Raw genomic sequence first — 10,285 nt, forward strand, 5'->3', positions numbered from 1 at the left:
CTGGGCATCGCATAGGGCGTAAGCGATTTACAGAAGAAGAAACTGAGGCCCATTTGAGCGGCACTATTCATCCAAGGTCACAGGCTTGTTCTGGATGAAGAGAGGGCGTCTGGGGCCCAGGGCTGCCCATAGACTCACTCCACTGCAGCTGGAAAGATTCCAGGTGCTTCAAACAAAGGGCTTCCTCCCCCCCTTCCTTAAACTCTATAATTTGGGAATACTAATTTGCCCTGTAAAGTTTCACCCAGACCTCAATTTAAAAACACACACAAAAAAGCAGACAACAAAAATCAGCCAAACCCACTGTAATTCGTCATCTTTTGAAAGACTTATTAGGGTCCAAAACCTCCATTTTGTGGCTTCCCAAGGTGCTAGAATTTGTTTCTTCTTAGTTTCTTTTTCTGTGGAAAATGTTATTTGGTTCTCTGAGATTTGGATTTTCTTGCTGAGGTATTTGTAGAGAGAGGAAATCAGTATGTGTCACCAAAGGAGGAAAATATATACCTTAAGGTCTAATTACACAATTAGAATTTTAATAAGGAGTGTCATCAATCTGTGCTTCAGTGCAATCATTACTTAGAAGGCTGTTCTACTCAGAAGCCTCATCTAGTTATCATCATCATTATCATCAGCGGGAGCCAACCACAAGCATTTCTCGAGTGTCCACGGATTGCACAGCACTTGCTTGCTGGCCTAGTTCTTGCATGCTGCTGTCACAGAAGCACCACAAGTAGGTGATTGACTTTTAACAAGCAGACGTTGATGTTCACAGCTCAGGAGTCTCAGGGTCTGAGTTCAGGGAGCTGGCTCTAGGGGAAGGCTTCCTCTGGGGGCAGGAGCAAGGCCCTGGTCTCCTTTCAGCTTCTATGATTCTTCCTATCGGTGAGCTTCATGTGGCCTGGCATCTCTTCTTCTGCTCCTTGTGTGCTTAGCCTGCTCCTCTGCGTATCTCATAAAGAGATTGCTTTAAAAAGTAGGCTGCACAAATACACCCCCAATTAGATGAAGAAAATCCATTTCCAAATGAGATTCCACCCACAGGTACAAGCCAGAAACTCTGCTCTTGAGTCGATTCTGATTCATAGAGGTCCTATGTAAGGTGCATGAGGCTGTAAATCTTTACAGGAGTAGAGAATCTCATCTTTCTCCTGTGGAGTGCCTGAGGGGTTTGAACTACCAACTTTGCAGCTAGCAGCCCAATGCTTACCTGACATTGCCACTAGGGTTCCTTCAACCCACAGGCGGTGTTACCAGGTGCCACCGAGTTGCTTCTGACTCAGCGTGACCCTGTGCACAACAGAATGAAAGACTGCCCAGTCCTGCGGCATCCTTACAATTGTTTGGATGTTTGAGCCCATTGTTGTGGCTCCTGTGTCAATCCATCTTATTATTGAGGGCTTGGGGTTTAGGATTTACAACACATATTTTTGAGGAACACAATTCAATCCATATACTCAGGTTCTGAGGGACTTAAAGTGTGTGTCTCTGTGCATGTTGTAGCCTTGCCTTCAAGGAGTTTGTCAGCAGAATTGGAGGAGAGACAGGAGTTTTCCCATAGATGTACAGTGTATACTGATGGCAGATTGGACCTCATTCGGGGTGGGGCAAACAGTGGGTTAGGGAAGGCTCATGGAAAGGGCAGGTCAGAGCATAGAGCACAGAGGTTTGCTGGTCTGAGCGTGCACGGGCTGAGTTGTAATGAGGCAGGCAGCATGTTAGCCAGGTGAAAGTGGTGTCAGAGGGTGGAAGCATTTAATATTTAGTGTAAATATGAGGAGACTTACAAAATTTGTGGGAAAATTCCATTATCTTCCGATTCCATTTGGTCGTGTCCTTTTTGAAATCCTCTTGTGGTCCCAGCACAATCACAGAGATGGTTGGAGGACGGGGAATGGAAAATGCCTTGCCTTGGCTGATTACCATGAGGTAAGAGTTTGACTTTTTATTTGCAAAGAGCAGGTTTCAGATTCGTGAGATTCTGCCCTGATTTAATCAAGGGGCAGCGGGTTCGGGATTGGTAGAGAAAAATAAATCTTTGGGGCTAAGATTCTGTGCTATTTGGAGCATCCCTCTTCCTTCCATGTTGAGAAAAAATACTTAAGTTTTCCTTTAATTGTAAAAGGAGCTGGCACCATGGTGAGCTAGCTCATGAGCCCCAGGAACATGCTCTGGGGGTATAGTGATAACACTCCGAGACCAGCGGTCAGTCCTTCCCCTGCAATCCTGCACTTCCTCGTCCTCTTTGATTAATCAGAACCTCCTCTTTGATTAATCAGAATCGGTTTTAATGGAACTCATCATTCACTTGCTGAGCAGTGAAAAACCCTCCCCCCTTTTAATAACTCTTTCCATTGTGTTTGTCTTGTAAATTGAGGTATCTGACACCTAGGTTTTTCAAAATGGATGAATAAATGGGTATGGATTTGGTACATTAGCATCTTAAAATAAATTCCCACGTCTTATATAAATTGGTTTTATAGCCAGCCTCAACTGTAAGTCAATTCTGGGTGGAGAAACCACAGTCACCCTTGGTTTTCCACTTCGGAACTCATGGTAAACACGTGGCAGGTGTCCTGAGCCTGGGCGCCTGGGGAGGCGCTGCTCCTTCTGTTGTTCGGATCTGCAAGGGAGCTAACCTTTCAACAATTTTCATGGCAAATGCTAAGGCAGCTTGTGAGCTAATTAGAAGAAGCCTTGATAAGGGAATGCTTAACAGGGTTTGTGGGTACTCTTTCATCTGTCGTGGAGTAGCCAGCCAATCGATCAAATAGCATTCCTTGTGAGACTGGTAATCCAGCCCTCCAGGCCTCCAGGAGATGGGACGCTGCTTCTGTCAGCTCTCTCCACAGTCTTCTCTGTGAAGCGGAAGTTTCTCTGTGGGCTCTAATTCTTAGGCACTTCACATAAAGCTCTAAAATTTACTGCCATCGAGTCAATTCCGATTCATAACCCCCTATAGGACATGGTAGAACTGCCCCTGTGGGTTTCCAAGCCGAACTCTTTTTTTTCTTTTTTTAAATCATTTTATCAGGGGCGTGTACAACTTTTATCACAATCCATACATTACTCCATTGTGTCAATCACATCTGTACATATGTTGCCACCACATCATTTTAAAGACCTTTTCTTTCTTTCTACTTGAGCCCTTGGTATCAGTTCCTCATTTGTTCACACCCGCGTGTTGTTGCTAGTTGCCCTTGCGTGGATTCCGACTCAAAGGTGACCCCCATGTGTGCGGAGCAGAGCTGCTCCAGGGGGCTGTCCAGGCCTAGCTCCTGACACCTGGGTGGGCTGTTCAAACTGGCAGCACTTCGTCCTTTGCACAGCCTTAGGGTTAGGGTTCTAGTGCACATTTTCAGGAGACACAGTGCACTCCATAAAGCTAGTCAAATTGACGTCTCCCTCTTCTAGAAAGTTGCCCTGCTCTAGCCGTGGCCCTTTCTTAGCATGTGGCTGGGTCCCTGCGTAACTCACCTTTGAGGGGTTGTAGTATCATAGCACAAAGAAAGCCATGGAATAAAAATGTACAGGCTGCTGAGCCAAAAACAAGTGGCAGTTTGGGGGCCGAGTCTGAAACTGGCCCATTGTAAAGCGGCTTTGGTTGCCACATGTTGGCCTGGTGAAGAACCCCCGGCAGCTGGCAGGTTGTCAGGTTGCCAGTTGCTTCTTGCCACAGAAAAGTGCTGCATCCAGCCCTGCTCTGCTTCGGAGGGTGAGTGCTTAGCACTGTTGACTTAAAGCCTTCTAGGGGGATAAACTACAACACTTCATTCTGGGAAAGCTCAGAAATTCAGCCCCGACCAATAAATAAATAAAACAGCAAGCCAGCAGCACTTGGTAGCCCTGTTTATGAGTTCATACACATCTATCTTGGATTCAGGCACAAGGATGTGTCTATGAAATGGCTCCACAGCAGGGTCTCGTAATGACGTGGGATGCACAGCCACTAAGGCAGACGAATAGTCTCTGCATTTGAAGGGCGTCTTGAGGACAAAGCCTGTGGAGGGCAGTGTGCTCGCCTAGGAGTCCAAATTGGGGCTCCTTCCCTGCCTTTTTGCTCCCCGACACCACCGTGTTCCCTCCTTGCCTCCCCTTCTTCTGTCTGCAGAAGGAGCACTTGCCTCTGGGCTTCCTGCTTCTTCGCGGGGACACACAAGGCAAGGCGTTGCAGTGGCCCTTGTGGAGCAGGTTGGACACTTTGGCCAGGTGGAGGGACATCAGTCTTAGTGCGTATTAATCAAAACCAGGATCTGTTCTATTGTTAGCAAGCTCTTCAGGAAACAGTGTAAGCCTCAACAACAACAAAAAGGCCCTAAAGGCTTGTGTGTCAGGTGTCAGAAACAAATATTTGGACCAAAGGTCAACCTAAGGCTCATGGCACTGGTCATCCTGGTCTGGGAGATGCCGCACCACTGCTGTGAGCCAGTGATGAACAACCTGGCTCCAATCGGTTGCGGAGTCAGAATTGTCACCAAGCACCACACTGAAACTGCACACGCAGGGCGGCATTGAACATTCAGTACCGCAGATCGGATAATTAATGCTGCTTGTCGGATTCGAGCGAAGTGCAAGGAACATTTCTCCGCTTTGCAACAGCTTGGACCTAAGCAACAGGCATGCCGTTCCTTCTGGCTGGTGTGACCGCCCTTTCTTCAGTCCCTGCACACAGGCATCCAAGACCCAGCTCAGAGGAGGCTGCTTTTGTGTCGGGTCCCTTGCCCCTGGTCCCCAGACCCCAATTGTATTTCCATAGCACCCTGCTCTGACAGCATGACCAGGATACATTTTCTTTCTTTCTTTTGTTTGTTTGTTTTTAATCATTTTATTAGGAGCTCATACAACTCTTATCACAATCCATACATACATCAATTGTGTAAAGCGCATTTGCACATTCATTGCCCTCATCATTCTCAAAACATTTCCTCTCCACCTAAGCTCCCGGCACCAGGCCCTCATTTTTCCCCTCCCTCCCCGCTCCCCCCTCCCTCGTGAGCCCTTGATAATTTTTAAATTATTATTTTGTCACAGCTTGCCCTGTCTGACGTCTCCCTTCACCCACTTTTCTGTTGTCTGTCCCCCAAGGAGGAGGTCACATATACTTGTAATCGGTTCCCTCTTTCCAACCCATTCTCCCTCTACCCTCCCAGTATCGCCACTCACACCACTGGTCCCGAAGGGATCATCCACCCTGGATTCCCTGTATTTTCAGTTCCTATCTGTACCAGTGTACATCCTCTGGTCTAGCCAGACTTGCAAGGTAGAATTCCTATCATGATAGTGGAGGCGGGGAGGAAGCATTTAGGAACTAGAGGAAAGTTGTATTTTTCATCGTTGCTACATTGGGATACATTTTCAATAGCCTGTCTTCCTGTCTTCCCTGTCAGGCATGAATAGAGACAATGTCTTGTCTGAAATTCATCATTTATCTCTTGTTCCAAGCACAATGACCAGGACCTAGTGGGTGCTTAGTAAATGTTTGTCAACTGAGTGATAGCATGGTTAGCATGATGAGAATTGATGGCACCCTCTTTGAGTTGTCATCCATCATCCTTGGGGGAAAACAGCGCCCGGAGGGTTTAAACTGCACCCCTTGAGGCAGTTAAGAAGAGGTGGGGTTAAAATTAATAATAAGAGCTCTTTACTGATATAGTTCCTCTGGGCTGCACACTGTTTTAGGCTTTTTACATGTATGAATGCACATCACCTTTAGGTCAGTCTTCTGAAACAGGCCCTGTTTATCTCCATCCTGAAGCACGAGGAAGGTCACTGACTTGCCCAAGGTGACACAATGACAGAGCTGAGCTTCATAGTGATGCTAGAGAACCATAGCCTAGCTGTCCTTTTAGACTGGCTCCTGGGAAGAGTTAAGCCCGAATTTTATAAGCAGCCTACGTGGCATGGTGGTTAAATAGTCAACTGGTAACCGAAAGGTTGGTGGTACAAACCTCCCAGCTGTTCCCCAGGAGAACGATGCACAGCCTTGGAAACCCAGCTCTCCTGTTAGGTTTAGGTTGGAATTGATGGACGGCAAGGGCTTGCGTTTGGGGGTTTTATCCTGAGACATTCATCATATAATGTCACTAATTATGCTCCATCCTTAGGAGAAATGGAGAGCTTAGTCACTCTGGACTCCGTGATTGATTTGAGAGAAAGTCACTAGACGGTAGTTTGGGTCCTTTTGGAAACTTGTCAGGAGATAATTATTTAGTCCAACTGAACTATAACACTTGAATTTCCTGCAGGGTCATGGGGGGCTTTGGCCTCTAGAACTTGATGTATGCTCTTCCCCTGCTGCCTAGAACATAGTTCCCTGCTCTCTCCCACTTCCCTATCCCAGTTTTTGCTTAGCTCATTTTTCGCATCAGCAGTCAGTGATGATCAACAGTCACATACCTGTTCCTCCAAGATAGGCACTTCCTTTCTAGGGGCCCTAAATGACAATGAACTGGCTGTCTGTCCCGAGAGAAGTGGTTCTCTGCTCACCACACCTTCATGCTCTAGACCAGGGTCAGCAATCTTGAGATGGAAGAGCCAATCTTGTCCCTCACAACAATTTAAAAATTATTCGAGAATCATACATGTATTTTTCCAAATGAAATCACCATTGTCTGAATAATATTCTTTTTTAAAAATCATTTTATTGGGGGCTCGTACCACTCTTATCACAATCCACACATACATCCATTGTGTCAAGCACATTGTACATTTGTTGCCATCATCATTCTCAAAACATTTGCTTTCTACTTGAGCCCTTGGTATCAACCCCTCATTCTTAAAAAATGTTCAGTTTCACTTCAGCCACATGTATGTACCAAAAGTGCTGCAGTTTTCTGACCCCTCCTCTAGAGGTGGCGTGAGAGTGGGCAGTTGTGGCTCTGTGGGCCTCTTGTTCCCTGCATCTTGTCAGGATTTGGACATGATGTGTGCTCACGGAATACTATTTGTTGATGGTGAATGCTGCTTGAAGTCCACCGACTTGAGGGTTTGACGCCAGTTTGGTTGACAGTGTAGCTTTTGTTCTGAGATGCCTGTAACCTTGGAAGACATTTAAATGACTGTGAACTACAGCACAGTGGCAGACCAGTGATAAGACCAGAAACAAAGCGTGGTCCCATCCTGGTGAGCCAACCCACACTCAGGAACCCAGGTGTCAAATCTGAGAGCCCCTGCAAGCACTGTGACCATTAGCTCTTGTTTGTAAGGAAGCAGAAATGCAACTCAGAAAGACCGAGCAAGGCTTGTACATGGGCCAGGGCAGCCTGTGGGTAACAACATGTTGAGGGCAGATTCAGTCAAAGAGAAAAACATGTGTAAATAAGGCTAAGACTTGAAAGCAGAGGTGCCTTGGTGATGGGATGGTTAATCTCAGCTTAACTGAAAAGTCAACAGTGTGAACTCACCAGTAACTCTATGGGAGAAAAGACCAAGCAGCCTGAGTACAGGTTACTCAGCCTAGGAGACCCCACGGAGCAGTTCCACTCTGTCCAGTGAGTTGGAATCGACTTGTCAGCACACAGCAGTAACAACAAGGCTTTAGATTGGGTATATTTAGGAAATTCTGCCTGCTTTCCTCAGGCACCTTAATGTATTTTGTCTAAAAATCGCTCAGCCCGCCTCCCAAATATGGTTTTCCATATATTTTCCGTCTCTCTGAGTGGAAGCACCAGCACCCAAACCAGACCCTTGGGATCCCTGTGACTCTTTCTCCCTCCATCCCCACACACTTTAGGCACCTGTTCTGTATTCTGTGGCTCTATCTCCTTTCCATTCCTCAGCTTGTACGCCCCTGCCCAACCTTGGGCATGGCAAGAATTGATCTCTTTTATGGTCTTCTTGCTCAAGGCTCCCATCTTCCAGTCCACTCCCCACCCTGTCATCAGAGTCCATTCCAAGCTGTAGGTGGAGCCCAGCACTCCTCCTCCCAAGTTTCCTGAGACACAGCTTTTCGACAGCAGCAGCCACCCAGCCTGGCCTCACACTCCTCCTGAGCTAAGGCTGTCTCAGCTCTACCAGAACTCTTGCAGTGCCCTGTAGAGATCATGGTTTTAGTTTTTAATACTTATTTTTGTCTCTCCTTCATCTAATTCTCACTTGTAAACTTTTACTGGGCTGGGTCCTTGCCTGTTTCTTGTAGGAATAAGCTCACATAAGGGAATTTGTATCCTCAGTATCCAGCATTGTTTGGTCCCTAAACCATCCTCTAGAATACTTGGTGACAGGGTAAATGATATACCGTATATACTCGAGAATAAGCAGACCCGAATATCAGCCGAGGCACCCAATTTTACCATAAAAACGGCATTAAAAATTGCTGAAAAACTCAGCTCATACACGGATATATACGATATGTATTTCTATGTGCTGCATATATATTTACATAGATCACAGAGTAGATAAGGCACAGTCATGGAAACTTCTAGGCATATCCCAACACCTCACGGAGCTGAGTTACTGTGCTTGAAGACTTAGGACAGTAGTCTCCGGACATCTAGGTCAATTGGCACAACATAACTCACAATGACAATGTTCTACATCCTAATTTGGTCTTAAGGTTTTGCAAGTGGCCAGCTTTTTTTTTTTTTTTTTTGCAAGTGGCCAACTATTGTCTTCTGTCTGGAGGCAAAGGCAAGTGAAGAAAATCAAAGACCCAAGGAATTAGAACTAATGACTCACATGAACCCTAGCCTCCTTTAGCCCGAGACTAGAATCAGATAATGCCAGCTGACCAGGCACTCAGTAGAAGGGATTGATTAGAAGTAAATAAAAGCGAAGGCAATACTCAGTTTCATACAGAAGATCAGATTTACTAGACCAGTCCAGACTAGAGGAACCCTCAAGACTATCGCCCTAAGAAAGCCCTTTTAACCTGTAACCGAAGCCACTCCCAGAGGTCACCTTTCAGCCCAAAATAGATTACCTATGAATTAAATGATAGCAGTCCTTAGAACAATCAATTATACATGAGATCGAATGGGCAACATTTGCCCAAAAGCAGAGATGAGAAGACAGACAGGGGCAGGAAAAGGAGAGATGGACATGGAGAAGATGGAGCCCAAATGAGGAGTACTGACACGTTGCTCAGATAGTGACCACTGGACAGGAATAATAGGGATCAGTGGAAACGGGGGTTACTTTGTAAACTTTCACCTAAAACACAATGCAGTGTTGAAAACAACAGTAGTAGATACAGAGGTATCTGAGGTTTTCAGTAGGAGCTGCTAACTGCAGGTGGGCTGCTAACTTTAGGGTTAGCACTGGGAAATCAGCAGCTGCTCCCAGCGAGAAAGACGGGACAGAGCTTTCTGCTCCTGTAAAGAACTACCGCCTCGGAAACTCACAGGGCAGCTGTACCCTGTCCATTGGGGTCACTGTGAGTCAGCGTGGACCCGATGGCAGTGAGTTTGGTCTGGTTGCAGGCTGTCATTGACCTTGACCTGGAGTTGAGGTCCCCAGCTGAGCATGGCTGTGGAGTCTGGGAAGAAGAGAACTAAGGTGGTTTACTGTAAGGGTGCTTTGGGAGTGCTGGTGGAGAGCAAGGGCGCCCCCCTGCCCCCCCCTCCCCCAAGAGCAGAGCAGAACAGTAGCACAGAGTGCTTTCTCAGAGCAGTGGCCAGCCAGTGTGCATTGTGACTCTCCATGGGCCGTGTGTGTCAGTAAAATGTACTTGGGGTGAAATTGGCATTCTATGATGCTCACCTTCCCGACACAACTGCTGAAGACAAAGCAGGTGAATAAGCAAATGTGGTGAAGAAAGCTGATGGTGCCCGCTACCAAGAGATATAGCGTCTCAGGTCGTAAAGGATTGAAGATAAACAAGCGGCCATCTAGCAAAGCCCACATAGAAGAAGCACATCAGCCTGTGTGATCACGACCTGCCAAAGGGATCAGTTATCAGGCATCAAAGAACCAAAAATCATATTATTGTGTGCTCACCTCCCTGATACAATCGCTGAAGACAAATAGGTGCATAAGCAAATGTGGTGAAGAAAGCTGATGGTGCCTGGCTATCAGAAGATACAGCGTCTGGGGTCTTAAAGGCTTATAGGTAAACAAGTGGCCATCTAGCTCAGAAGCAACAAAGCCCACATGGAAGAAGCACACTGGCCTTTGGGATCACAAGGTGTCGAAGGGATCAGGTATTAAGCATCATCAGAACAAAAAATCTTACCATAGCGAATGAGGGCCACTCGAGATCCCCTTGCAGAAGGGTCTCGGGGAGGAGACGACCCAGACAGGGTGCCATGCAGCAATGATGAAAAATACAACTTTCCTCTAGTTCCTAAAT

At 46.6% G+C, this 10,285-nt stretch overlaps 1 protein-coding gene across 2 annotated transcripts in view; it reads left to right on the forward strand.

Moving 5' to 3' along the window:
- NF2 (NF2, moesin-ezrin-radixin like (MERLIN) tumor suppressor) overlaps positions 1-10,285 on the forward strand; it is an 84,361-nt gene that overhangs the window by 20,942 nt on the left and 53,134 nt on the right. The window lies entirely within an intron of this gene.

The sequence above is a fragment of the Echinops telfairi genome, unplaced genomic scaffold (genome assembly GCF_000313985.2).
Source record: "Echinops telfairi isolate 266 unplaced genomic scaffold, ASM31398v2 ScPeMD7_29;HRSCAF=101, whole genome shotgun sequence".
Lineage (NCBI taxonomy): Eukaryota > Metazoa > Chordata > Mammalia > Afrosoricida > Tenrecidae > Echinops > Echinops telfairi.